We start from the raw sequence: 27,926 nt of genomic DNA on the forward strand, positions 1-27,926 counted from the left end.
ATTTAATTATCAAAATTAAACTCCTATCCCCTTACACAAAGAAAACATAACATAAAAATACAGGGGTGCCCCGCAAGACGAATGCCTCGCAAGACGGAAAACTCGCTAGACGAAAGAGTTTTCCGTTTTGGAGGTGCTTCGCAAAACGAATTTCCCATGGGCTTGCTTCGCAAGACGAAAATGTCTTGTGAGTTCCTGCGGGTTTTTTCCCCTCCCCCCTTTTTCTAAGCCGTTAAGCAGCTTATCCGCTTATCCGCTAAGCCGATGAGCACCTAAAAGCCGCTAATAGCGCTAATCTGCTAAGCCGTCAATGGGCTTGCTTCGCAAGACGAAAAAACCGCTAGACGAAGAGACTCGCGGAACGGATTCTTTTCATCTTGCGAGGCACCACTGTAAAAGACTTTCTTTATGCTGTAAATGCCCCCCTTATTTACTTCTTGTACAGCGGTACCTCTGGATGCGAACAGGATCCGTTCTGGAGCCTCGTTTGCATCCAAAAGCAAACGCAACCCAAGTCCACGGGTCACAATTTGCCGCTTCTGCGCATGCGCACAATGTCATTTTGACTGTCTGCGCATGCGCAAGCGGTGAAACCCGGAAGTAATGCGCTCCATTACTTCCGGGTCGCCGTAGCGCGCAACACGAAAATACTTATCTCGAAGCTACTTCAACCCGAGGTATGACTTTATACTGTTTCTTTTATATGTGATTATTACAATTTTTCCTAATTATGACTTTTAAAAAGTCTCCAGTAGAGACATCACCTTGCCAACACCTTGCTTTTCAACGAGTGGGGTAATAATAATAATAATAATAATAATAATAGAATATTTTCATTGGACAAATGCTAGAGGGCATCTAAGTCCTGCAGCCTAGCTCGCTCCCGATGTCTCGCTCTGCTTTCCTTAGGACCACCTCAGCAAAGCTGGGGGGGGCAGTGGCGTAGCGTGGGGGGTGCAGGGGGGCCGGCCACACTGTGCGCAACATCTGGGGGTTAGGGTTAGGGGGCGCAAATCCACAGGTTAGGGGGCGCAAATTACTTGCCTTGCCCCGGGTGCTGACAACCCACGCTACCCCACGGGGGGGGGTCTTGTTGTCTGGGCAGCCCAGGACCCCCAGACACGCTTCCCAGGCTTGCACCCCACAAAGGAGTCACCCTCCACTGCTTATCTGCTCCCCCCTCCATCCCGACTCCCCCCTCTGCCTCCTGCCCCCAGCCCCGTTTTCCATTTTGCAGCACGCCTCCGCCTCCCCTGATTTATTTGCTTTTCAATATTGTCTGCTGCTTTTGGCATTTCTTTAAAGTGGAAACCCGGTATATAAATGAACAAACGAAGAGATCTGATGCCTCGCTAGCTATTAAAGAAACTGGGCTCGCAAGATGAGGCCTGGTTTCTCTCGTCGCATTTCCGTAAAAAATATATGTAAACGCGGCACATCCATTGAGTAACAGTAGATTATTCATTGTTTTAGTGAAACCGACAGCAGTAAACTTAATTCTGAGACAGCATTCCCTCGGGGAGCGGGGGGGGGGGGGAGCTTGCTTTCCCACCCCCAAACTCTTGCCACCCACACAGACCACAATTTTTACCTATGTGTATATGATTTGTAGCTGGTGTTTCTTTTAAAAAATTTATCGCAAAGCGTCTCCGTTGAGGATGCACCAATGTCTTTTGTGGGCTCTAGTATAAAAGTAGTAGCTGAGAAAAGATTCCCAACCCGTTTAGCAAACATGCCAGCCTAGGACATGAGAACTGATGGACCTCCAATGAAGCTGAATGCTGGAAGAGAAAAGGAGGTCCTTGACCAAGCAGCGCATTGTTAAACTATGGAACTCATTGCCACAGGAGGAAGTGATGGCGACCCTCTTGGATGGCTTTAAAAGGGGATTGGACAAATTCATGGAGGAGGAGAGAGCTATCAATGGCTACCAGTCATGATGGCTATGCGCTGCCCTCCACAGTTGGAATAGCAGTTGCCGGAAATCGCAGGAGGGGGACAGAGCTCTTGTGTTTGAATCCTGCTTGTGGGTTTCCCACAGGCATCAGGTGAGAAGAGGATGCTATACTAGATGGGCCCCTTCTGCCCTGACCCTGCAAACACTGCTTATGTTTCTTTAAAACATTTACTATTTCCCCTTCAGCTTTATTAAAGACTAATAATAATAATAATATTTTATTTATATCCCGCCCTCCCCAGCCAAAGCCGGGCTCAGAGTGGCTAACAACAGTAAAAATAACATGGTTTACATAAAATCACAATCAATTAATTGAAATACATTCTAAAATCAGTTCAGAATCAAATTCATGGCAACCGTTGGGCTAGAGTTCTATGAGGATTACAGAAGGAGAGAGGAGGTCAGACTGTGTCTTGGCCAAAGGCCTGGTGGAACAGCTCTGTCTTGCAGGCCCTGCGGAAAGATGTCAAGTCCCGCAGGGCCCTAGTCTCTTGGAACAGAGCGTTCCACCAGATCGGGGCCACAGCCGAAAAAGCCCTGGCTCTGGTTGAGCCCAGCCTAACCTCCCTGTGGCCCGGGACCTCCAAGATGTTTTTGTTTGAAGACCGTAAGTTCCTCTGTGGGGCATACCAGGAGAGGCGGTCCCGTAGGTACGAGGGTCCTAGGCCATGAAGGACTTTAAAGGTTAAAACCAGCACCTTAAACCTGATCCTGTACTCCACCGGAAGCCAGTGCAGCTGGTATCGCACCGGGTGAATGTGATCCTGCAGCGAGGACCCCGTAAGGAGTCTCGCCGCGGCATTCTGCACCCGCTGGAGTTTCTGGGTCAGTCTCAAGGGCAGCCCCACGTAGAGCGAGTTACAATAATCCAATCTGGAGGTGACCATCGCGTGGATCACAGTGGCTAGGTCAGGGCGAGAGAGATAAGGAGCCAACTGCTTAGCTTGGCGGAGATGAAAAAATGCTGCCTTTGTTATAGCTGCAATCTGCACCTCCATGGAAAGGGAGGTGTCAAAGATTACACCCAAATGCTTAATGGATGGTGCTGGCACTGATTGCGCCCCCGCAAGAGATGGGAGTTGCCCCCCCAATCCCATATCATCCCAATCCAGCCAAAGGACCTCTATCTTCCAAGGATTTAACTTCAACCGGCTCCCACGTAACCATCCAGCCAAAGCTTCCAAATATCTGATCAGTGTGTCTGGGGCTGAGTCAGGATGGCCATCCATCAATAGATAGAGTTGGGTGTCATCAGCATACTGATGGCAGCCCAAACCAAAACTCCAGACAAGCTGGGCGAGGGGGCGCATAAAGATGTTAAAAAGCATCGGGGAGAGTATCGCCCCCGTGGCACTCCACACACCAAGGAGTGGCGCGATGACAGTTCAGCGCCACCCTCCACCCCCCAACTAGAGAGAAACGAGCGCAGCCATTGAAGGACTTTGACATTGAAACAAACTTCCAGAAGTATAGGGGCAAAACATCCCAGTTCTATAAACACTGACAACTGGGAAACACTGGCCTGCGAGCGCTCCAGTTGGAGAACAGCCTTTACCAAAGGTGTCCTGGGCTTTGAAGACACTTGAACTCAGGACGCAAGGGAGAAACGTGCTAAGAGGAAGGCACACTGGGCAAATCCACATTGTGATCAACTCTCTCCCCCCCCCCCCCCGAAACCTATATCCTCACTGTGGAAGGACCTGTGGGTCCAGAATTGGCCTCCACAGTCACTTACAGATTCACTGTGAAAACCGTGTTCATGGAAGACAATCCTACTCAGCTACGAGTGATCGCCAAAGTCAATTTGGGGAGTAAAGTTTCTGTAAAGCTCTCTGCTCTTTGCAACACCCCCCTTCCCCGGTTCTTCATATCTTTTAAGTCTTCCTGGCAACAGAGATGGAGACTCAGAAATTCAAAGGGGTTAATCTTCTTTCAAATTTGCTGAGGCGGTAATGAACCTTTCATCTCCTCTTCCCTATCAGGCTGAGATCAAGAAGCAAAACCCTGTCATGGGGCGGGTTCCCCCCGCCCTCCCCTTCTTTTAGGAAACCCAGAGAGAGAGAGAGACGCTTCTTGCAGGTTTCTAGGGCAACTTGGGAAGAGACTCGGGGACTTGGCAGCTGTTGACAGCTGTCTCTTCCGCCTAACCTCCTTCTTGAGTGGCATGGAGCGGAAGTTTTTCTGATCTGCTCCCCTGCCAGGTATGCCTTCGAAACGCCTCGGGCTTCCTCAGGCATTTTCAGATCTGTCAGCAAAACCAGCAGGAGAAGGTGTCTGCAAATCGCACACATTCCCAGATTTGTCTTGGCACTGCCAGGTTCAGCCATTCTCGCCGGGCAGGAGAAGAAGAGGCTCTGTGTCCAGATTTCTTCCTTCCTTCCTTGCCTGCATGCTTTATTTATTTATTTATTTATTTATTTATTTATTTACTTACTTACTTACTTACTTACTTATTTATTTATTTAGTATCCCACTACGGACACCACTGTTGTTTTCAATTTATTTAATCATTTTTTTCAATACAAACAACAACCACAAAAACCACACGCAACAAAAACCACAATGACACTAATAACACAATTTAACATTTCAGATTTGAGTGCTGATATACCTATAGGTGGGGGACGCAGGTGGCGCTGTGGGTAAAACCTCAGCGCCCAGGACTTGCCGAATGCATGGTCGGCGGTTCGAATCCCCGTGGCGGGGTGTGCTCCCGTCGTTTGGTCCCAGTGCCTGCCAACCTAGCAGTTCGAAAGCACCTCCGGGTGCAAGTAGATAAATAGGGACCGCTTACCAGCGGGAAGGTAAACTGTGTTCCGTGTGCTGCACCAGCTCGCCAGATGCAGCTTCGTCACACTGGCCACGTGACCCGGAAGTGTCTGCGGACAGTGCTGGCTCCCAGCCCATGGAGTGAGATGAGCGCACAACCCTAGAGTCTGGCAAGACTGGCCCATACGGGCAGGGGTACCTTTACCATTTATACCTATAGATAAAGGTAAAGGGACCCCTGACTATTAGGTCCAATCGTGACCGACTCTGGGGTTTTTTGCTGCATAAAGGGGAATGCACTCTGCTAAAAAAAGGAACTTGCTAGGGCAAGTTAGGAAGGATATTCATAAACAATATATCCTCTCCTGCCACCCTGAACTTTCGCACATGCTCTGGTCCAGGGGGTCACGAAGAGTCGGACACGACTAAATGACTAAACAACAACAACAATGGGTAGCGGAAAGTGCTGCCATTACTCAACAGAAGATGATGGGATGTTTCATTATTCATTTTTTGAACTTGGAGTCCAGTCCAGCTGTCACTTCCTTAATTTTGAATGTCTATAGGAGGCTGGCTATGTATCCCCATCGGGAAAGGGAAAAGCACTCTGCACATGCTCCATGGCCTGCTTTGTTCTTGCAGGTGCATTATGCTACGTGATATGCATGCAACACATGAGTGTTGGATTTGTCCTGGAGCATCCGCACATCGTTCCGCTTTGCTTCTGATGCTCCACCAATGTTTCTTTCTAGTGGAGATAATTGCGTTACGGCAGGCAGAAAAGTGAGACTTTGGCGGTATGCAAAGTAACAGGATTCTAGTAGAGAAAATCCTCCTGGAAGAAGAGCCATCCAGGTTTTAATTAGTGTCGAGGGCTTGGCAGCTGGAACGGCAGGCCTTGATTGCTTGAAAATCTAAAGCACTAGAAAATGAAAGGGCTTTTGAGCAGCATGTGTGCTCGATTTCTTTCAGCATCGCAGGGGGTTGGACTAGATGACCTTTGGGGGTCCCTTCCAATTCTACAGTTCTATGATTCCATGGTTCCTTCTCATTCTATAGCTAGTGTCTCTGTGAGAGAGGGCCATAGCTCACTTGTGGGCAGTGCCGGATTTACGTATAAGCTGAACAAGGTTTAGTTTAGGGCTCCACTTTCTTGGGGGCCCCAAAAAAATTTAAGGGGGGAAAAACCCCCTGATTGTACATTTCCAAAATATAAGATAAAAAACAAATAAAATAAAACCTACGTACAGCAACAGTGGTTCGTGTTGTATAGGCTCCTATGTGCATATGGCTTGAGATACCTATTAGGTCCATCAATGACCATATAGCATATTCAACATAAAAAAAAAACAACGGGACAAATTGTTGTTGAGAAAGGACAGCTGGACATAGCAAAGGTCCCATTACCTTCAGGAGCTGAGGGCCTCATCATACAAAAACTACAATAACATATTATTTATACCCCGCCCATCTGGCTGGCTTTCTCCAGCCACTCTGGGTGGCTTCCAACAAAATATTAAAATACAGTGGTCTGTTAAACATTAAAAGCTTCCCTAAACAGGGCTGCCTTCAGATGTCTTCTAATAGTTGTTTATTTCCTTGACATCTGATGGGAGGGCGTTCTACAGGGTAGGCGCCACCACAGAGAAGGCCCTCTGCCTAGTTCCATGTAACCTCGCTTCTCGCAATGAGGGAACCGCCAGAAGGCCCTCGGCCCTGGACCTCAGTGTCCGGGTAAAACGATGGGGGTGGAGACGCTCCTTCAGGTATACTGGACCGAGGCCGTTTAGGGCTTTCCTGGGAGCCAATGTAGGTCTTTCAGGACTGGTGTTCTGTGGTCTCGGCGGCCGCTCCCAGTCCCCAGTCTAGCTGCTGCATTCTGGATTAGTTGTAGTTTCATCAAACCTCAATCTGGCCCTGCCCATATGCCTGAAATCCTGGAGAGCCCCTGCTTAGCCAATATTAAGCTTAGCTGGAGTTCCTCTGCACATCTGGGATTAGGAAGTGAGGGGGTGTCTTCTGAAGCAGAAACCTTGACTTTCCCGGAGCGTTGAGCCCCGGCACCTCTTTGCTTGAGAAATCAAGCAGCGGAGATTGGCACATCCCACAGCCTCCTCCTCAAATAATGAATTGGAGGCTCTGGGAGAGCCTCAGCAGGCTCTGGTGGAATGGAAATGACACTGTCATTTCTTCTCTCCTCATGCATTTGCAATGTGCCAGTCCTTGCGACTTCAACGGTTAAGCGGCTAACTTAGCCATTCTTGCACTCTGCCTCAACAGTGGCTGTGCTGTGGTGGAGCCCCTGGCTGTGGAGATGACTGGCGCCCGATTCCCTGGGAACTACAAAGCTCCTGGATTTGAAAAACAGCGACTTGGACACCGTCACAATACACTTGGAATGTCTCTGCGCGCGCCTGTCGCTGTCTGCGCGCAGAAAGATCCCCTTTAATCCTCTCCGTTTACAGGACGGCCCTGGTGTTAAATCTGCATCTTGAAGCCATCATTGAATTTATTTGTGTAATCTCCCGTTCACACATTTGCATGATGTGAGTGTACACATCTTTTAAAAATGCATTTAATTTATAACTCGACGGAAAAGCGCCCGGGGTTGGGCGGCGCTTTTTTTTACTATAAAGCATAAGACAACGCGAAGGGGGAAGAATAACTCTCCATATTTTAATTTGTTATGTCGAGCAAAAACAGGCGTATGCCTGCCAGCCCCAAAACGTTATCCCAAATTAAGAGGGTTCGTCGTCTTCCTTGTCAGCTGGTCCCAGAGGCAGCGCTGCCGAGTCACGGTCTTCGAAATTCAAGGCTTCAAGAAATCCTCGCTACAAGGATCCAGTCTGCTGGAGGGAGCTCCCAACCAGGTGCCCTGGGAAAATAGGATATTAAAGAAGATATTGAGCATATGAAGCGAGCTGCGTTATATTAACTCAGACCAGCGTCTGCCCCAACATCTTCTACCCTGAATGATGGTGACTTAGGAAGGTCACAGGCAGGGGTCATAGGGTACAAGGCTGGGAGGCCACCAGTAGATGGTGCCATAGTAAATGACGGTATCCGCATACAGTCATACCTCTTGTTACGTTTGCTTCAGGTTAAATCTTTTCAGGTTGCGTCCCGCAGCGACCTGGAAGAACGGGAAAGGGATGCTCAAAATGACGTCACGCGCATGCGCAGAAGCGGGTTGCGTTCTGCTCATGTTGCGAACGGGGCTCCAGAACGGATCCCGTTCACAACAAGAGGTAGCACTGTACACAGAAGTACAGTGGTCCCTTGGTTCTCAAACGCCTTGGTACTCAAACAACTTGGAGCCCAAACACTGCAAATTCGGAAGTAAGTGTTCCGGTTTGCGAACGTTTCCCCCGAAGCTGAACATGCTCCGTTTTGAGTGTTACACTTCTGACTTAAGTGTCACACTTCCGTTTTGAGTGTTACACTGATGTCTCTCTGTTTCTGGTACTTATTTTGCGTTTTTGTTTTAGCGGCTCTTTTTGTTTTATTTTTGTGTTCGTGTGGAACCCAGTTCAGCTACTGATTGATTGATTGTGTGACTTCAGTACATTGTTTACTGCTTTCATTTTATGGATCAATGGTCTCGTTAAATCGTAAAAATTCATGTTCAGTTGCCGTTTTAGGTGTTGTTTTTAAAAGTCTGGAAGGGATTAATCTGTTTTGCATTACTTTCTATGGGAAAGCAACACGCCTTGGTTTTGGAACGCTTTGGTTTTGGAACGGACTTCCGGAATGGATTAAGTTTGAGAACCAAGGTACCACTGTAATGGCACCGCTCTGACCACACCCTATCTGGAATCCTGTGGACACCACAGTTTAAGAAGGGCATTGACAAGCTGAAACGTGGGCAGAGGAGGGCGATCAAAGTGACCACAGGTCTGGAAGCCAAGATACCAACAAAAGAAGAATGGCAAGAAAAACTGATGGAATATGCTGAAATGGCGAAGTTAACTGGAAAACTTAGAGACAAGGATAATAGAGGTTATTTTTTTTATAAAAAGACTGGGAACCATTTATGTTGCACCTACAGAAAAACCGTAAAGACTCAGTAAACATTTACAATTAACAGCATAGAAATTAAAATGGGAAAATGGGAAAATAGGAAAGTACAAGAGGAAATATGAAAATAAGAAGGGTATAAAAATGCTAAGAATATAATAATACTTAAGTTAAAGACTGCATACTAAGAATAAAACAAGGAGGGGAAGCAAATATTCAAAGAACCAGAAAATGAAGTTGAGGGAAGTCGTGGAGAGGGGAAAGAGGGTTGGGGATTTATATCCTGTTTTGTTTTTGAGATAATGTTGACTGTGTTTGATTAAATCATTTTTTATTGAGTTTTACAGATCTTAACAAAAACAAATAAAGCACAGATCTGGAAGCCAAGATGGGCTGGAATAGATACAATCCTGTGGTTCTATGAGTCCAGCATTCAACAGAGGCATCGCCCCAGAACCTGACTCCAGTGCAAAGGGATGAAATGCAGTAATGTTAACGGGAAAATCCGAGGGCTCCCTTGGACCAAAAAAAGACACCAACCAGGATCACTTGGAGCAAAACAGCAGCCTGTAGGCTTGGTCTTTACTGAATACTGTCACGACAGGACTCCCACCCGCAACAAGATGAAGCAAAATGGTAGTTCAGAACAAAAGAAGACGCCAACTTTTATTACTTACTAATCCGCCAAACTACACCCCTAAGACTACATCACAACTACATCCCAAAAAGGAGGGGTTGGGGGAGGAGTTGTGGTGGTAACCTGACTGTCCTGTCACCTGGCTGCTTCCCCCTTTCCCCCTCCCCATGAGTACTTTCCAGGTGACAAAGGGGAGTTTGCAGTTTCCTGCCCCCAGAGGGAAGAGCTGATCATTGTCCTTTGTCTCAGTCCGTGCTGAATCCACTCCCATATGCAAGTTCTTTGTGATCTTGATGGTCTTCTGTCTAGGACCATCAGGGTTGGCATAGCAACTGGGCAGGGCTCCTGTGGATGTGCTGGGATGGTCAAGGGATTATGGCTGCCCTGTATCAAACCTTCCCCATTTTGTAGTCCTTCCTTCATGGAGTAAAATAAAAGTGGAACAGTGCAGATCCAATCAGTGGCGTAGCGTGGGGGGGGCAGGGGGGGCCGGCCGCACCGGGCGCAATATCTGGGGGGGGGGCGCGCTCGCTGCCTCCAGAGTCACCGAAGAGCCTTGGGCGCAGGCTGTAGCAGAGCCCCATGTCTCGCGGAACCGACGAGCTGTGCACGCGTCCGGGCTGAAGGCGTCCGGCAGGCAGCGGCTCTCAGCGCTCCCCGCGCGTCAGGGCCGCGGAAGGCGCGCCAGGCAGCCCCTTCTCACAGCCCCACTGCCACTGCTGCTGCAGCTGCTGGGCCATGTTGCATTTTCCTCGCCTCTCTGCCCTCCTCCTCCTCCGGACAAGCGGCGTCGTTTGGGCAGTAGCGCCAGCGGCAACTCGCCTCAGATCACCTGACACGGACGTGCCGCCACTGCCGTGGCTACCTTACTGTAAATACCCCAGCCCAGGCAGCAGCAAGAGGAAGCTGGCAGCGGCGGCAGGTTAGGGGTTAGGGGCGCAAATTACTTGCCTTGCCCCGGGTGCTGACAACCCACGCTATGCCGCTGGATCCAATGTATGGTTGATTTTCTATGAATTTATAACAGAAGCGTAGTGTATGTAGTGTGTGTGTGTGTGGTTTGTACAAACTGAATGATTGGGGGGGGGTTCCTGCAACAGTAACAAAGATGACGGTGCATCTGAGCATGAACAAAGCGCATGAGCAGAATGGAGCGGAGGAGCTTGTGAGGCAGAAAGTGTGTCAGCCTGGGACGCTTGCAAAGTTAAACCTCTCAAATGCCCCAGGACTAACTAGCCAGAAACTTGCGCAGAACAGGCACATTTTTGCCCGCAGAGTACCTGTTTTATTAAGAGCAACTGACAGGCCTATTATTCCCATCTCCCCGAGCTTCCTAATCAGACATGCTTTATACAGGATTATTTGGGTCTCGTGGAGCCAGCCTCTGTTTCTCTCTCTCTCTCCCCCCCTGCCCCCAATGCAGCACATTTCCCAGACAACCCATCTCATGCGCCTTGCTATGGACGCTGGGTTATTAATCCCACTCACGGCCTCTTCTCCCAGAGGCCAGCTTGGTGCAGCTGCCGATATTAAATTGGGAGGGATGGAGGGCAAGGGGAAAAGGAGGGAGATCTCTTTAGAACTTAGCAATTATTTCCCTGGCTAGGAAAAGGGAGGGGAGGGGGGAGAAGAGGAGGAGGCTGTGAGGCAGAAAGGAGGGGGGGGGTGTCCCAGGGCTGATGGGAGTTGTATGTATTTATCTATTACATTTCTCTTTTTTTATTCATTTTATAAGACAATTTTTTAAAAAAACAACAACAGAAAAGACAAACAGTACAAACAAATTCTTGACATATCCTTATTTTTCTAAACATTAAGTGGGCTTCCCCAAGTCCCACCTATCTGATTTGCATTTTCATCTTTTAGCAGTTTAAAAAAGGTAAAGGGACCCCTGACCATTAGAGGTCCAGTCGTGGCCGGCTTTGGGGTTGCGGTGCTCATCTCGCTTTACTGGCCGAGGGAGCCGGCGTACAGCTTCTGGGTCATGTGGCCAGCAGGACGAAGCCGCTTCTGGCGAACCAGAGCAGCGCACGGAAACACCGTTTAGCTTCCCACCAGAGGGGTACCTGTTTATCTACTTGCACTTTGAGGTGCTTTTGAACTGCTAGGTTGGCAGGAGCAGGGACCCAGTAACGGGAGCTCACCCCATCGCAGGGATTCGAACCGCCGACCTTCTGATCGGCAAGTCCTAGGCTCTGTGGTTTAACCCACAGCGCCACCCGCGTTCCCTTTAGCAGTTTACATATATCATAATTTCTAACCAGCTTTTTAAAAATCACACTTAAAATCACTTCACCTTTTATCACTTACAAATAATACTACAGTGATACCTCAGGTTATATACGCTTCAGGTTACAGATGATTCAGGTTACAGAATCCGCTAACCCAGAAATAGTACCTCGGGTTAAGAACTTTGCTTCAGGATGAGAACAGAAATCGTGCTCCAGCGGTGCGGCAGTAGGCGGAGGCCCCATTAGCTAAAGTGGTGCTTCAGGTTAAGAACAGTTTCAGGTGAAGAACAGACCTCCGGAACGAATTAAGTACTTAACCCAAGATACCACTGTATTTTAAAATACCCTATCTCCTACTTCTAACCCCACAGCCTATATCCACTTCCAAAGCTATTCTAAGATTTAAATATTAACATATTTTTTCAAACATTCCTTAAACTTCTCCCAGTCTTCTTCCAGCCCTAGCTGCCTACAGACTGTCTCTCCAGAGTGGTGCATGCTCTGGTTATCTCTTGCTTGGACTACTGCAATGCGCTCTACGTGTGGCTACCTTTGAAGGTGACCCGGAAACTACAACTAATCCAGAATGCGGTAACTGGGAGCGGCCGCCGAGACCATATAACACCGGTCTTGAAAGACCTACATTGGCTCCCAGTACATTTCCGAGCACAATTCAAAGTGTTGGTGCTGACCTTTCAAGCCCCAAATGGCCTCAAAGGCCCAGTATACCCAAAAAAAGTCTCCACCCCCCATCGTTCTGCCCGGACACTGAGGTCCAGCGCCAAGGGCCTTCTGGCAGTTCCCTCGCTGCGAGAAGCCAAGTTTCAGGGAACCAGGCAGAGGGCCTTCTCAGTAGTGGCGCCCGCACTATGGAACGCCCTCCCACCAAATGTCAAAGAGAACAACAACTACCAGACTTTTAGAAGACATCTGAAGACAGCCCTGTTTAGGGAAGCTTTTGATGTTTGATGTATTACAGTATTTTAATATTTTTTTGGAAGCTGCCCAGAGTGGCTAGGTATAAATAAATTATTATTATTATTATTATTATTATTATTATTATTATTATTATTATTATTATTATTAAATGACACAGGTCAAAGCAGCGCTGGAGGTGTCCCCAACAGGCAGCAGCTTCAGACCAAACACATTCACTACTGGCCCAATCGCCTTGCAGTTACCATCACTTTGCTGTGCATAACGCTGTGCAATCTTTTTTTCCCCCAATGCAAAAATTAGACAAAACTTTATTTGCAGCTTTGAGTGGGAGTGCGTCCATATGCAAGCGCTCCTCCACTTCTTGTTCCTTGAGATGGCAGGGAAAATTCATTAACACAGAGACAGTGGCGTAGCGTGGGTTGTCAGCACCCGGGGCAAGGCAAGTAATTTGCGCCCCCTAACCTGTGGATTTGCGCCCCCTAACCCGTGGATTTGCACCCCCTAACCCTAACCCCCAGATGTTGCGCCCGGTGCGCCCGGCCCCCCTGCACCCCCCACGCTATGCCACTGCACAGAGACAAGATGAAGGATGCTGGTATCTGGTCCTCAGATCCGAATAGCAAGGTGGATAAGAACCTAAATCCACTTAGTCCAGCATCCGAGTCCATCACAGTCTCCTGTGGGAAGAAATCCCTCACTTTAGCTATCCACTGCGTGAAGAAATCCTATTGTTTATCTGTCCTGGATATACAGAATTTGGCTTCTTTACAATAAGAGAGCTTGATAAAAAAAATAGATATTTTTTTCTTTGTTTCCCAATATGCATGCAGAGCGTATTGGAAGCAAAAAAGCCTTCTTGCAGCAGATTTCCCAGGGAGCAATATACCGAAACACCCTCGCCCCCCGCTCAGTTCCTGCTAACTTTCCTGCAAGAACTTCTCTGCTCAGCTTCTCCCATTCAGCTCAGATGCAAATTGCCTTCCTCTCATCTGGAGAAGCAATCTGCGCTGGGGATCTCATTTCAAGCAACAGAGAGAGGTCCTCAGCTATCAGGAGACTGGCTCTCCTGTCGTTAATTCCCAGTACTTCTTCACACAGAACATAGTTAAACTATGGAACTCACTGCCACAGTGCTGGTTGGCCATGAACTTGGATGGCTTTCATGGAGGAGGAGAAAAAATCACAGAGAGGATGGCTGACAATGGCTCCTAGCCAGGATGGCTCTGTTCTGCCTCCACGGTCAGAGGCAGCGATGCTTCTGAATTCTGGCTGCAGGAAATCGCAGGAGAGCAGAGTTGCTCTGGGGCTCAAATCCTGCTTTCTGGTTCCCCGCAGCCACAGTGATAAGAGGATGCTAGACTAGGTGGGCCTTGGTCTAATCCAGGGGTCAGCAAACTTTTTCAGCAGGGGGCCAGTCCATTGTCCCTCACACCTTGTGGGGGGGGCCAGACTATATTTGTTTGGGGGGGGGAAGAATGAATTCCTATGCCCCACATATAACCCAGAGATGCATTTTAAATAAAAGGGCACATTCTACTCTTGTAAAAACACGCTGATTCCCGGACCGTCTGCAGGCCGGATTGAGAAGGTGATTGGGCTGGATCCGGCCCCCGGGCCTTAGTTTGCCTACCCATGGTCTAATCCATCATGCTCTTTTTATTTTCTTATGAACTCCCACCCCGGAGATCCTTTTTACGATTAAGGAATATTTCTGCAAGCGAAGTCTGCTTCCCTGCTGAGCTAAGCTAAGCCGATTCCTGATTCTGATGAATATTCCCACGCAGGGGGAGGCAGAAGACAGACCCCCCCCCATAGCGGTGCTTATGAGAGCACTCAAGATTTTGCAATATCTGCATCCCCACGTGACGCCGCCGTTAGGACGTTGCAGGTTTCAATGCCCAAATAAAATTGGATGCTTCAGATAGGACCCATTGTGTTTATGCTAGCAAGCTTCTGAGCTACACAGAACCACCACCCTCTTTCCCATTTCTGTGCCACATACAGGTTGCGGCCAGGAGGTGCTGGGGGGGGGGGGGAAGGGAGAGGATCTATTAATATATTTGCTGAGCCAGCCGGCCAGGCTTAATCCTGGCATGAAGTGCTGACTCCCCCAAACCTACCCCAAAACTGGGTTACTGCCATGGCTGAGTTCCTTCACATTGGGAAGAAAAGCGGGGGGGGGGGCAGAAGAGGCCTCATCCTGCATTTCCGGAAAGAGATGCTGGGCAAACTACGCTGCTTATAAATCTGTTGCCGTAGAGCAGCGGGCAGGGAGAGGACACCTCAGATCTCAGGGCTGAAAGTTAGAATCATAGAATTGTAGATTTGGAAAGCTGTTGAGTTTTTCCCCCCTTTTATTTTAGGAAACCACCAAAATTTTGAGCTTTTTGGGGAGACTTCCACTGAAAATTGTGATTTTAAGCCATGGGTAGGCAAACTAAGGCCCGGGGTCAGATCCAGCCCAATCGCCTTCTCAATCCAGCCTGCGGACGGTCCAGGAATCAGCGTGTTTTTTACAAGAGTAGAATGTGTCCTTTTATTTAAAATGCATCTCTGGGTTATTTGTGGGGCATGGGAAGTCGTTCTCCCCCCCCCCAAAAGAAATATAGTCCGGCCCCCCACAAGGTCTGAGGGACACTGGACCGGCCCCCTGCTGAAAAAGTTTGCTGGCCCCTGTTTTAAGCTGTTTCCGCTGCTTTTTCCATCGCATTGACATACACCCGGGTTTCCCCTGACATTTTGCCTATTTGGCAGAATCCTTTCCTGATGCCATTTTCACACCCGAAAACCAAGACATGTCAGGAATGGCAAGCCTAGCCTGGGTGAATTTTTGCATAGAAAGAGCCAGTGTAGTGGTTCAAGTGTTGGACTAGGGCCTGGGCGAGGCCAGAGTTCAAATCCCGCCACTTGACCATGAAACTCGCTGGAGGTGACCTTGAGGGTTAGAAGAGGGTCTAACCCTTTTGTGGGGTTTAAATGAGGAGAACCATGCATTCTACCTTGAGCTCCTGGGAGGAAAATATGGGCTATTTCAATGGCTGCAGGTTCTTGTGCTCGTGTTCTGCTCAAAGGTTTCTCTGTCTGGTTGGCTGCTGTGAGACCAAGATGCTGATCCATCTACTTATATCATGTTCTTATGTAAGTTAAATTGTTCCTAATGGTCCTAATGCTAGCACATTTGCAAAGCTAAGCAGGGTCCGGTCTGGTTTCAAGCTGGATGGGAGACCATGCGTTGAGATTCTTGCATTGCAGGGGGTTGGACTAAATGACCCTAGAGATCCCTCCTATTCTATTATTCTAACATTGTGTTTCAATAACCCGCTCTGGGACCTTTGTTGTTGTTTAGTCTTGTCTGACTCTTCAGGTAACTACTGACTTGTCAGCTTGGTGTCGATAACAGAAAAGGTTCTTGTTGTTTTGTTGTTTAGTGGTGTCTGCCTCTTCATGACCCCCTGGACCAGAGCACGCCAGGCACTCCTGTCTTCCACTGCCTCCCGCAGTTTGGTCAAACTCATGCTGGTAGCTTTGAGAACACTGTCCCACCATCTCGTCCTCTGTCGTCCCCTCCTCCTTGTGCCCTCCATCTTTCCCAACATCAGGGTCTTTTCCAGGGAGTTTTCTCTTCTCTTCTCATGAGGTGGCCAAAGTCTTGGAGCCTCAGCTTCAGGATCTGTCCTTCCAGTGAGCACTCAGGGCTGATTTCCTTCAGAATGGAGAGGTTTGATATTCTTGCAGTCCATGGGACTCTCAAGAGTCTCCTCCAGCACCAGAATTCAAAAGCATCCATTCTTCGGCGATCAGCCTTCTTTATGGTCCAGCTCTCACTTCCATACATCACTACTGGGAAAACCAGAGCTTTAACTATATGGACCTTATTGTCCATGGAATTTTCTTGGCAGGGATACTGGAGTGGCTTGCTCCAGGTGGATCACGTTGGGTCAAAACTCTCCACTATGACCTGTCCGTCTTGGGTGGCCCTGCACGGCATAGCTCATAGCTTCTCTGAGCTATTCAAGCCCCTTCCCCACGGCAAGGCAGTGATCCATGAAGGGGTATGGGACCTTAGGGAGAAGAAACGCGGCAACCAGCCTGCGCTGGGTGCCAATGATGGGTGCGTGTGAGCGTGCAAGCCAGCTAGCCCCCTAACCTGGGTGGGGCTTCTGCTGCGCCTTTAAGAGCCGGCGGGGCGGGGCGCCCGGTGCCTGGTCCGGAGCCCAGAAGCCGCCCTGCTTCTTCGCCGGCGCAAGCCAGAAGGAGGCGCTCCCTGAAGGCGCGGTTGCTGGCGCCGGGCATCCTGGGCCAGGGAGCCCGCGCCGGGTCTTGCAGGCTGCCGGCTCCGGCCCTCTCCATCTGCCCTCGGCGGGGCCATCCTGCCGGCGCGCTCCCTGCATCCCTCTCTCCATCCCCCGCATCTGGTACCCATCGCCTGGCAACCTGCATCCTCCATCCTCTGCGGATGCTCCGCTCTTGCCCCGCCGACCTCGAGCCCTAGAACCGCCGGGATTTTTTTCCTCTTCCCTGCTCGGGGGGCTTTCTTCACATGCAGCGCCCGGCGGAGAGGGGCTCGCCGCTGTATCCCCCCACCCCGCTCCAAGCTGTGATGCCCACGGTGGGCGTGGGCCGCCCATCCCCCAACGGAGCAGTCCCTTTGCCCGGCAGCGCCCAAGCCGCCCTCATTGGCTTCTAGAGAGATCTGCAAGGGCGATAAAGGAGCGGCGCTGTGGGGAGGGGGGGCAGAGGACAGGAGAGCCCCCCGGGGGAACGCGCACCCCGTGCAATATTAACTCTTTGTCCTCCGCCGCGGCGGGATTGCAGACGGAAGAGATGGTGGTCGCCGCTGGTTGATTTTATTAGTGCGCGTATATCTTCTCTGCTATCCGGGGCTGCTAACCTAACGAGAGAAAAAAAGGTGTTTTCTGGGGGTCCCCTGGATGGCCGCTGCCTTTGCGAAGAGACACCTCTGGGCAGTTTTGCAAGCTCCACGCCCTGGTGGAGAGAGAGAGATCGAGAGAAAGAGAGAGAGATCCCTTCCCGCATCTCCATCTTCCTCACTGGAGACCAGCTGAAGGAAAGCAAAAGGAATCCCTCCGTCGGATGGCTCCCAGGGCTTGAGGATCGCTTCCGAAAGGTGAACCTAGGAAGATCTTGCAAGAAGGAGATGGGCTTTCCTCTTTGTTCTGGACAGCATCGTTTCAGGATGTGAAGCGGCGGCGAGAAGACCGCTGCCTGGGGACCTCCAGCCCATCTTTTGCACCGAGAGCCTGGCAGAAGGCAGCGAGGCTGGCGCGGTGGGTTTCGAACTCCCCTCTCCCCGCTCTGTAGCTCTACAGATCTTATTTCATCGCAGGGGATTTTGGCCAACCGGGGTGCCAATGGGCACGCTGCCTGGCGTCCCTGGCGGTGCAATCCTCTCCTCCGAACGGGCACATCGGTTTCCCCGATGGGAGCCGGGCTTCCAGTTCTACGGACTTGGAGGAACTGGGATGGATGGTGGAGCAGCTGCCCTAGGAACCGGCCGCCGTGGGGAGTGAACCCCAACGTCTGTGGGTCCCTGGAGCTGCAGAGCAAGGTACGTTGCTGGGCTGTCGAGGCTTCTTGGCACCCAGAGACTCCTCCGGATTTTTGGGGCGGAAGGCGACCTGTCTGGGATCCCGAGGGAGCTGGGTGGAGTATTGGCTCTGGAGACAATGTTGTAAAAAAGTAAAAATGAAATATATTTGTAGCATGCTCTGCCTTGTGGGTCTTACAAAACCTTGCCCAAATAGAAATCTATGTTGCTAAAGAGCTCTCAGTTGCATCTATCCGCTAGAAACATTTGGGGGGGGGGTGGATTTGTGATAGATTTGGTTTTTATTTTTTGAGGAGTTGGAGGAAGAACCAGGATTTTAACCAGATAAAGGTGGTTTTTCTGAGCATGTGCAGAGTGCATTTGCTTTGCCACTGAATTCCTGTGCCTACTGAGGCCTCGCCCGACTTTGGCCATTTTTTAAAAAAAAAATCTGGAAGATGAGGAAGAAGAAGTAGAGCATGTGCAGAGTGCCTTTCCCCATCACGGCTCAGTTATTCTTGCAAGGGCCATGGGAAGTGATGGGGAAGTCTTATACCACCTCATCCCTTCCTGTCCCCTTGATTTTCTTTTCGCAGTCCATCCCCCGCCTTCCTGCCCTGTTCATTAAAAACAGAATTATTCTAATCTACTCTTTCACGATGGGTGTGTGTGTCACACACTAAGGAGACGGATCAGTGGAGATTAAAAGAAAAGAAAATTAGACACAAATAAGAACTCTCCAAATGGCCATCAAACCATTGGCTCCCGAGGATGATATTGCTATCGATTACTATGGGATGTAATTTGCATGCCCAAGTGCTTTACAGCGACTGTCTTCTTAACAAAGAGGAGTGATTAAGATGCTTTAGAGATCACCCCCCCCGCCGTAAAATGGGGGGGTTTTAATTATTGAACTCTTGGGTTTTGTTGTGAGATCATTCCTCCAAAGCCCTTTGAGCGAGGCGATGGGAGCGCACAGTGATTCATAATAATATGGTCTCCCCTTTTTGTGGCTGCCTCGCCCAGCGTGCGCTGCCAGAGAGAAGTTGCTTTGCCCCCTTTTAAAACAAGCTAGAAGGAAAAACATCGCTTCCTCCGGACTGTGAAATTGCACTGCCCTCCCCCCACTGCGTGGGGTGAACCCCAAAAACCCTTGCAGTGTGGGAGTGACGTGTGTATGTGTTTGCGCCTTCCTGGCACCCCGAAATTCGCTGCCCACTCTTGCCGGAGTTGCTAGGAGAGCTGAGCCAATGAAGCGAGATTAAGGAAATTTACGAGATTTCAGGAGCGTGCTGTCTCTATATCTGTGTGATATAAGGTGTGGCAAGTGACTGAAAGGGTTTCCCCCCCTGTTCCTGAGCCCAGGTTTCCATCTCGCAGCTTCGTTTGGATGGCTCCAACTCTATTTCTCCCACAAACACTGATTTTTTTTTTTTTAATTTCAGCCATTTGGGACCTAGTGACTTTTGCATTATTATTATTATTATTATTATTATTATTATTATTAACCCACCCTTCATCCTAAAGTCTCAGGATGGGTTGCAAGGATAAAACACAATATTTAAAAGAGTTTAAAACAGTGGGGTGTAGTGGTTAGCGTGTTGGAGTAGGAGCTGGGAGACCAGGGTTCAAATCTCCCACAAGACATGAGTGGCTGTGACCGTGTGTGTGTGTGTGTGTGTGTGTGTGCGCGCGCGCGCGCAATCACTGCCTCTCAGCTGACCCTCCGGCACAAGGTTGTTAAATAAAGAGGAGAACCATATATTACATCACCTTGAACTCATGGGAGAAAAAAGGATATGAATGCAACCAACAAATAAATAATAATAAACTTGCAATCACAAAAATCAGGCGGGTCCTAAAAATATACACCCCAAGTGTCTAAAGCCAGGGCGAAGGGGCTTGCAATTTCCACCCCCAATCTCAAATTTCCTACAAGCAGGGGGCAAGAATCTTGGGCTGTAAGTATTTTGGGAATGTACACTGTTGAGCAGCTAGTTTAAGGCAGGCTTTGCTAATCTGGTGCCATCCAGATGTTCTTTTTAAAAAATAAATAATATTTATTCAAATTTTAAAGATTACAAAAAGAAAATTAGAAAAAAGCAAAAAAAGAAAGATAAAATAAAATATAGAAAATACAATACAAAAATACAAACAGTTAAAAAAGAAAAGAAAAAACAGCTCAAACCTTTACATAACTTTCTTTCCTTTCCTTATTTCCTTGACCTCCTCACACCTCCCTTTTTTGTATTCTAGTTCAATTAGACATTTCAGCAAATCCTTTCCAGCTTTGTTTTTATCCTAATAATTTATCTTAATATACAGTAATTTTACATTCTCGTCTTTCACCAATTAAAAAATCAATTTTTACTTAATCCTTTATATCCTTTCTGCTAAAACCACATAACTTCATTCCAACATCTGGTGCCATCCAGATGTTCTGGGCAACAACTCCTGTAAACTGCTGGGAGTTGTAGCGCACATCTGGAGGGTGCCAGGTTGGCAAACGATGGGTTAAGAGAAGAGGCTGCCTGGTTCTTTCCTCTGACAGGGACAAGAGGGTATAGATCAGTGTTTCCCAAACTTGGTTTCTCCAGCTGCTTAGGGACTACAATTCCCATCATCCCTGACCACTGCTCTTGCAACTAGGGATGATGGGAGTTGTAGTCCAAAAAAAGCCAGAGAACCAAGTATGAGAAACATTTGTATAGGGACACAATCCAAACATCTTCGTTCTGGGCACACCTCGAGTTGGGAATCTGGGGTATCCAGCAGCGATCCTCTCCAGATGTTGTGGGGGGCTCCCATCACCCTGACAATTAGCCACAGGCTGATGGGAATTGTAGTCCAGAATATCCAAAGGGTTGGCTACCCATGGAGTGGATAGGGAATATCCATTTGTTTCTCTTTCATTTCCTTTCTCAAGTCTCTAGTCCTCAAGAAAGGCGGAAAGGAGTTTAGGGGTCCGCACTGAGCACGGACTTGGAACTTTTTTCGCAGAACATGTGAACTTTCCCCCAAGGTTTTTGTGTGTCCCCGTCCCCCCCATTTTGACTCTGCACCAGAAATAGTCATTCTGCAAGAGGCAGGCAGAAACATTCAAGCGGTAAAGGGGTGGGACGTTTTGAACCCTTCCCTGGCCCTCTTTTTTGGGTGGGTGTTTGATTCTCCTGCCCCCCCTTGTCCCATGCCCTTGTTTCACTTGCTAATGTGAGCTAAATAAATTCTGCAACAAACAAACAAACAAGCCCAAAGCCTTGCAATATTAATACGTCATGTAAATTAATGCTGTTTTGCATAAATTAGTTGGAGCAGAGCGAATCTGGACTTTCTCTGAGCAGAAATCCGAGTGTAGCGTATGCATTATGGATTCAGTAACCCGCAAGTTGTTTTCCTCAGCGGAGCTCTGAACAAGCTCTGTGTCCCGTTTTGCACAACAGACCCAAAGAGAGAGTGGTTCTTTATTCCCCCCTGCCTTGCAGCTTGGCTTACTTGTTCGAGTTACCTCATCAACGAAAGACCAAAAATGCAGAGAGAATACAGAACTCTTTATTGCAGCAGAATAAAGATCATATATTTATTCAAGCATCCTGTTAACAGATCTGATATAGGCCACATTTTACGCAAGGTGTTTCAGCGTGAGCTAAACCAGCTTCCTTTTGCATGAGGTCTTCATCAGTTGCTTAATACAACGTTAGGAAACACAGCAAACCTGTACCAATAAAATAAAAATAAATGAAGGGCACGTTAAGGTCAGCGCTTCTGAAGTTATCAGCCAACCGTACATCAAAAGTGGCAAACTAAATATTCACCAACAGGCCTTGACATCTGGCGCATAAAATTTTAAAGGAGGCAGGCAAAACGATTCGCTTCAAATCTACGTTCTCAACAGCTGCCCTGGGTAGATAAACTGACAATTGTCAGTAATAACCAATTAAATTCGCATCTACTCTCTGAAGCCCCCAAAGAGTTTTGGGGAGAGAGGGAGGTTGGATTAGATAGGGCATGGTGAACTTTTGGTCCTCTTGGTGTTGCCAGACTACAACTCCCATGGCGACTGGCCGTGCATGCTGGGGCTGATGGGAATTGTAGTTTAGTAGCAGCTGGAGGGTGCCACCTAGATTCGACCTCGGAGCCCCAACCTTCAACTCAGTCATGCATTTGGTAACCCCTCTGCCCTGTGGAACTCCCTCCCACCAGATGTAAAGGAAACAAACAACTACCTGACTTTTAGAAGAAATCTGAAGGCAGCCCTTAGGGAAGCTTTTAATATTTGATGTTTTATTCTGTTTTTAATCTGTTGGGAGCCACCCAGAGTGGCTGGGGAAATCCGGCCAGATGGGATGATGATGATGATGATGATTATGATTATCCCGACTAAACATTAGGAGTTACTTTCTGAGAGCAAGAGCCGTTTGAGAGGGAAACAGATCCCTTAGGAAGTTGGTGTAATCTCTTTCATTGGAGGCTAGATAGCCACTTGCCAGGGAGGCATTCGCTGTGATTCCTGCATTGCAGGGGGTTGGACTAGATGACCCCTGGGAGACCTTTTCCACCTCTTCAATTATATGATTAAATTAGAAAAAATGAATCATGAAGGCTGGACGTGGTGCAAGGAAATCAGGACAAATTCTCAATAAACCGGCCATCTGGAGGAGCCCCTGCTCCAAATGCCCCAGCCAAACGCCCCCTGCATTGCAGCGGGTTGGGCTAGATGATCTTTGGGTGTTTTTTCTGTTAACGGAGAAATCTAAGGGCTCTCTTGGCCAAAAAAACCCCAGGGACACCAGCCAGGAATACCAGAGCAAAACAGCAGCCAGTAGGCTTGGTCTTGATTAAAGACTGTCGCGACAGGACTCCCACCTGCCACCAGGTGGAACAAGATGGAAGTCCCGAACAAAAGAGAACCCAAACTTTTATTAGCTGCTAATCCCCATGTTACACCCCCCCCCAAACTACATCACGGTTACATCATGAAAGGGGAGGTCTGGTAGCAGTTATCTGAGCATCCTGGACCCTGCACCATGGTTCCCCTTGCCCTCCACCAAACACCCATCAAGTGTAACAAAAGAGATATTTACATTTCCCTGTTTCCCAGCCAAGTTAATCACACCCTTTTGTCTTCATCTGGGTTTGTTATTTCTGGAATGGCTACCTGTCTGGCACTCAGGTATCCGGATGCCAGGGATCATCACTCAGGCAGAGGGGCTGCTGAGGAGCTGAGCTCACAGGTCTAGATGACTTTCTGAAGTTTTCCCAGTGAGCCAGTACAGAGATACATTTATCAGTGAATTCTTACATTTGGTGTCCTGCAGCAGAGGCCCTTTGAATTAGATAGGAAGAAACTGCGATGAAGCGTTTTGTGGGGACATGTCACAAAAGTGATTGTGCTGGTTTTGGTAGTGGGCTGCATGTGCAGGATATCTGCTGGAGGGGCAACCCCCCCCCAACCTATACATAAATTCCTGCAACATTTCCATGTGTAGAATTCTATGATTGGTCAGATGGCCTTGAATCCCTCAGAGCTCCCAAATAGGAGGAGGAGGCCTAAAGTGGAAAAAAGCAAGGAGGGGTGTGCCCTAATTCTGAACCTAATTGTGTGTCATCCCCCCCCCCCCAGCCTCCCCTCATCTCGCTTTTGCCCGCAAGGCTCGAGTCATCAGAACAGGCCGTCTATAGCTGGAGGCATTGCTCATAATGACTGCTGTTGGCTCTGAAATTAATGACAGCAGGTGGGGGTGCGGGCGGGGGAAAGGGCAGTTATCCAGCCTCCCAAACGAAGCGCTGGGATCCTGGCAAAAGCAATTTGCTACCAGGGGAGGAGGAGGAGGAGACCAGTGGGCCTTAATGCCAGTTGACTCAGCTCTCTCCCTCCATGACGAGCCCCAGCCTTGGCCTGGCTCAATGGGGTGCCCTCGATGTGGGCTGGCATTTGGTCCCAGATGCGCCAAAGCACCACGTTCATAGGGCTTGCCCCCTGCCTGCCCGCCCGCCCACCCGAGCAGATGTTGGATCTGGCCATGGTGACGCATGCCTTAGTTAGCTCCGGGTTGGGCTACTACAACACGCTTGGAGGTGGGCTGTCTTTGAAAAGTGTTCAGCAGCTCCAGCTCCTTCTGAAAGCGACAGCCAGACCTCTGGATACATGAAGAAGTGGAGGCAGTGAGAGATTTCACTTTCTTGGGTTCCATGATAACTGCAGATGGTGACAGCAGCCACGAAATTAAAAGACGCCTGCTTCTTGGGAGAAAAGTGATGACAAACCTAGACAGCATCTCATCCTCTGTCGTCCCCTTCTCCTTGTGCCCTCCATCTTTCCCAATATCAGGGTCTTTTCCAGGGAGTCTTCTTTTCCAGTAGTGATGTATGGAAGTGAGAGTTGGAGCATAAAGAAGGCTGATCGCCGAAGAATTGATGCTTTTGAATTCTGGTGCTGGAGGAGACTCTTGAGAGTCCCATGGACTGCAAGAAGATCAGACCTCTCCATTCTGAAGGAAATCAGCCCTGAGTGCTCACTGGAAGGACAGACCGTGAAGCTGAGGCTCCAAGACTTTGGCCACCTCAGGAGAAGAGAAGACTCCCTGGAAAAGACCCTGATGTTGGGAAAGATGGAGGGCACAAGGAAAAAGGGACGACAGAGGATGAGATGGTTGGATAGTGTTCTGGAAGCGACCAACATGAGTTTGACCAAACTGCGGGAGGCAGTGGAAGACAGGAGTGCCTGGCGTGCTCTGGTCCAGGGGGTCACGAAGAGTCGGACACAACTAAATGACAACAACAGGGGGCATGTTGAATAAAGACATAAGAAGAGCTTGCTTGATCAGGGAAGAAGGCCACCTAGTCCAGCATTGCATTCTCTCCTCCCTCCCCAGCTGTTTCCAGCTGCTGAACTTAAGAAGTATTTCTGCCTCTGACAGTAGAGGCAGGGTGTAGTCATCATGGTTGGTAGCCATCAATAGTCCTCCCTGAATTTGTCTTATTCCCTTTTAAAGCCATCTAGGTTCAGCTGTGTGGAGGATTTCCCTTTATCGGGCTCAAATCTTCCAGCATTCAGCTTCCTTGGGTAGCTACGGGTTCCTGTCTTAAGAAAGACTTTCTCCATGCTATTGGTTACTACCAAGCTACTTTAAGTGAATTCAAATCACCAGGGTCTGATGAGATGCACCCATGGGTAATAAAGAAGCTTGCGGATATAATCTCCGAGCCTCTGTGTATAATATTTGAGAATTCTTGGGGAATACATGAGGTCCCTGCAGACTGGAGGCAGGTAAATGTTGTCCCCAACTTTAAAAGGAGGAAAAAAGGAGACCCAGATAACTACTGACTTGTCAGCTTGGTGTCGATAACAGAAAAGGTCCTTGTTGTTGTTTTGTTGTTTAGTTGTGTCCGCCTCTTCGTGACCCCCTGGACCAGAGCACGCCAGGCACTCCTGTCTTCCACTGCCTCCCGCAGTTTGGTCAAACTCATGCTGGTCGCTTCAAGAACACTGTCCCACCATCTTGTCCTCTGTCGTCCCCTTCTCCTTGTGCCCTCCATCTTTCCCAACATCAGGGTCTTTTCCAGGGAGTCTTCTCTTCTCATGAGGTGGCCAAAGTATTGGAGCCTCAGCTTCAGGATCTGTCCTTCCAGTGAGCACTCAGGGCTGATTTCCTTCAGAATGGAGAGGTTTGATCTTCTTGCAGTCCATGGGACTCTCAAGAGTCTCCTCCAGCACCAGCATTCAAAAGCATCCATTCTTTGACGATCAGCCTTCTTTATGGTCCAGCTCTCACTTCCATACATCACCACTGGGAAAACCATGGCTTTAACTATACGGACCTTTTTGTCCATGGAATTTTCTTGGCAGGATAAGACTTGGCATGGGACTCTCAAGAGCCTCCTCCAGCACCATAAAAGGTCCTAGAATGGATAATTAAACAGTGAGTCTTTGAACATTTCTGCATCAATAGGAGTATAGCATCTAGATCAAGGGAAGTAATAGTGCCACTGTATTCTGCTCTGGTCAGACCTCACCTGGAGTACTGTGTCCAGTTCTGGGCACCACAGTTCAAGAAGGACACTGACAAACTGGAACGTGTCCAGAGGAGGGCAACCAAAATGGTCAAAGGCCTGGAAACGATGCCTTATGAGGAACGGCTAAGGGAGCTGGGCATGTTTAGCCTGGAGAAGAGGCGGTTAAGGGGTGATATGATAGCCATGTTCAAATATATAAAAGGATATGTCACATAGAGGAGGGAGAAAGGTTGTTTTCTGCTGCTCCAGAGAAGCGGACACGGAGCAATGGTTCCAAACTACAAGAAAGAAGATTCCACCTAAACATTAGGAAGAACTTCCTGACAGTAAGAGCTGTTCGACAGTGGAATTTGCTGCCAAGGAGTGTGGTGGAGTCTTCTTCTTTGGATGTCTTTAAGCAGAGGCTTGACAGCCATATGTCAGGAGTGCTCTGATGGTGTTTCCTGCTTGGCACTGTTGGCTCATGTCAAGTTTGTGGTCAACCAAGACTCCTAGATCCTTTTCACATGTACTGATCTCAAGCCAGGTGTCACCCATCTTGTATTTGTGCCTCTCATTTTTTTTGCCCAAGTGCAATACTTTACATTTCTCCCTGAAGGATGTTGATAAGCTGGAACGTGTGCAGAGGAGAGAAACTAAGATGATCAAGGGTCCAGAAACCAAGCCTTATGAGGAGCGGTTGAAGGAGATGGTTATGTTTAGCCTGGAAAAGAGCAGCAGACTGAGGCTTTTGGGATCCCTTCCTATGATTCTATAAAACAACTTCACTGGCTACTGGTCTGTTTCCGGGTACAATTCAAAGTGCTGGTTATGACCTATGAAGCCCTCTATATGAATTGGGCCCAGAATACCTGAAATATCACCTTTCCCTCTATGAACCTGTCTGGGTGCTAACAACCTCAGGTGAGTCCCTGTAATAATAGAAATAGTAATAGAAAGAATAATAATGGCTGCTTCAGTTGGGGTTTGGATAGTCACCCATCATGTAGTCTTTTGCTGTGAACTCCGCATTGCAGGGGGTTGGTCTAGATGACATTTGGGGTGCCCTTCGAACTCTACAATTTTGTGGTTCTCTTCTATCTCAGGGCTGTCTCTTCCATCCCTCGCAGCTGCCTTGCACCATCTGGAACTTGTTCTTCGCTTGCGAAAGAGCCAGGGTGCGGCCGCTCCTCCCAGAGCACTGTGTGACTGTTGCCCCACACGACCCCTTTTTGCCATGGGGCAGGGAGTGACTGTGCTTCCAAACCCTCCCCCCAAAGTCCACTCTAGACATGACTCCTAATAATGGTTTGCATGCACGGATGCGGCAAATGGGTTTGCAAAGTTGCTGTGCCTTGCAAAAACACGCTAGCAGCAAGCAGAACTGGCCACAGTTCTGTGTTAGGATAATAGAGTCTTGGAACTGTAAGGCTGGAAGGCTCCCCAAAGGCGATCTAGTCCACCCCCCCTGCAATGCAGTGTTGCTGACGGTGAACTCATGTCCTCCCTGGGTTTTTGTTCTGTGAAAAGGAGCTCCCCGCCCCCAGAAATCTAGCTCCTCCAGGTGATGCATCTTGGGACACAGGAGAAGGTGGGAAACAATTGGCCTGTTTTCAAAGCTTGTGTTACTGCATGAAAATACAAGCTGGTGTGCCACCCATAGTGTGGAACCTCAACCCCTTTATCTCAGGTTCGGGTTGTGCTGGGACAGAGGTAAAGGTAAAGGGACCCCTGACCATTAGGTCCAGTCGTGACCGACTCTGGGGTTGTGGTGCTCATCTCGCTTTACTGGTCGAGGGAGCCAGCGTACCGCTTCCGGGTCATGTGGCCAGCAGG

General features: G+C 48.8%; 1 protein-coding gene across 1 annotated transcript in view; it reads left to right on the forward strand.

Moving 5' to 3' along the window:
* The first annotated feature begins 17,760 nt into the window (after nt 1-17,760).
* Nucleotides 17,761-27,926, forward strand: part of LOC310851433 (leucine-rich repeat and fibronectin type III domain-containing protein 1-like protein) — a 67,768-nt gene continuing 57,602 nt past the window's right edge. The window contains exon 1 of the mRNA XM_083753845.1: nt 17,761-18,119. The gene's annotated coding sequence lies outside the window, so the exon portion shown is untranslated. The remainder of the gene's footprint in view (nt 18,120-27,926) is intronic.

The sequence above is a fragment of the Podarcis gaigeae genome (assembly GCF_964106915.1).
Source record: "Podarcis gaigeae genome assembly, chromosome: 8".
Lineage (NCBI taxonomy): Eukaryota > Metazoa > Chordata > Lepidosauria > Squamata > Lacertidae > Podarcis > Podarcis gaigeae.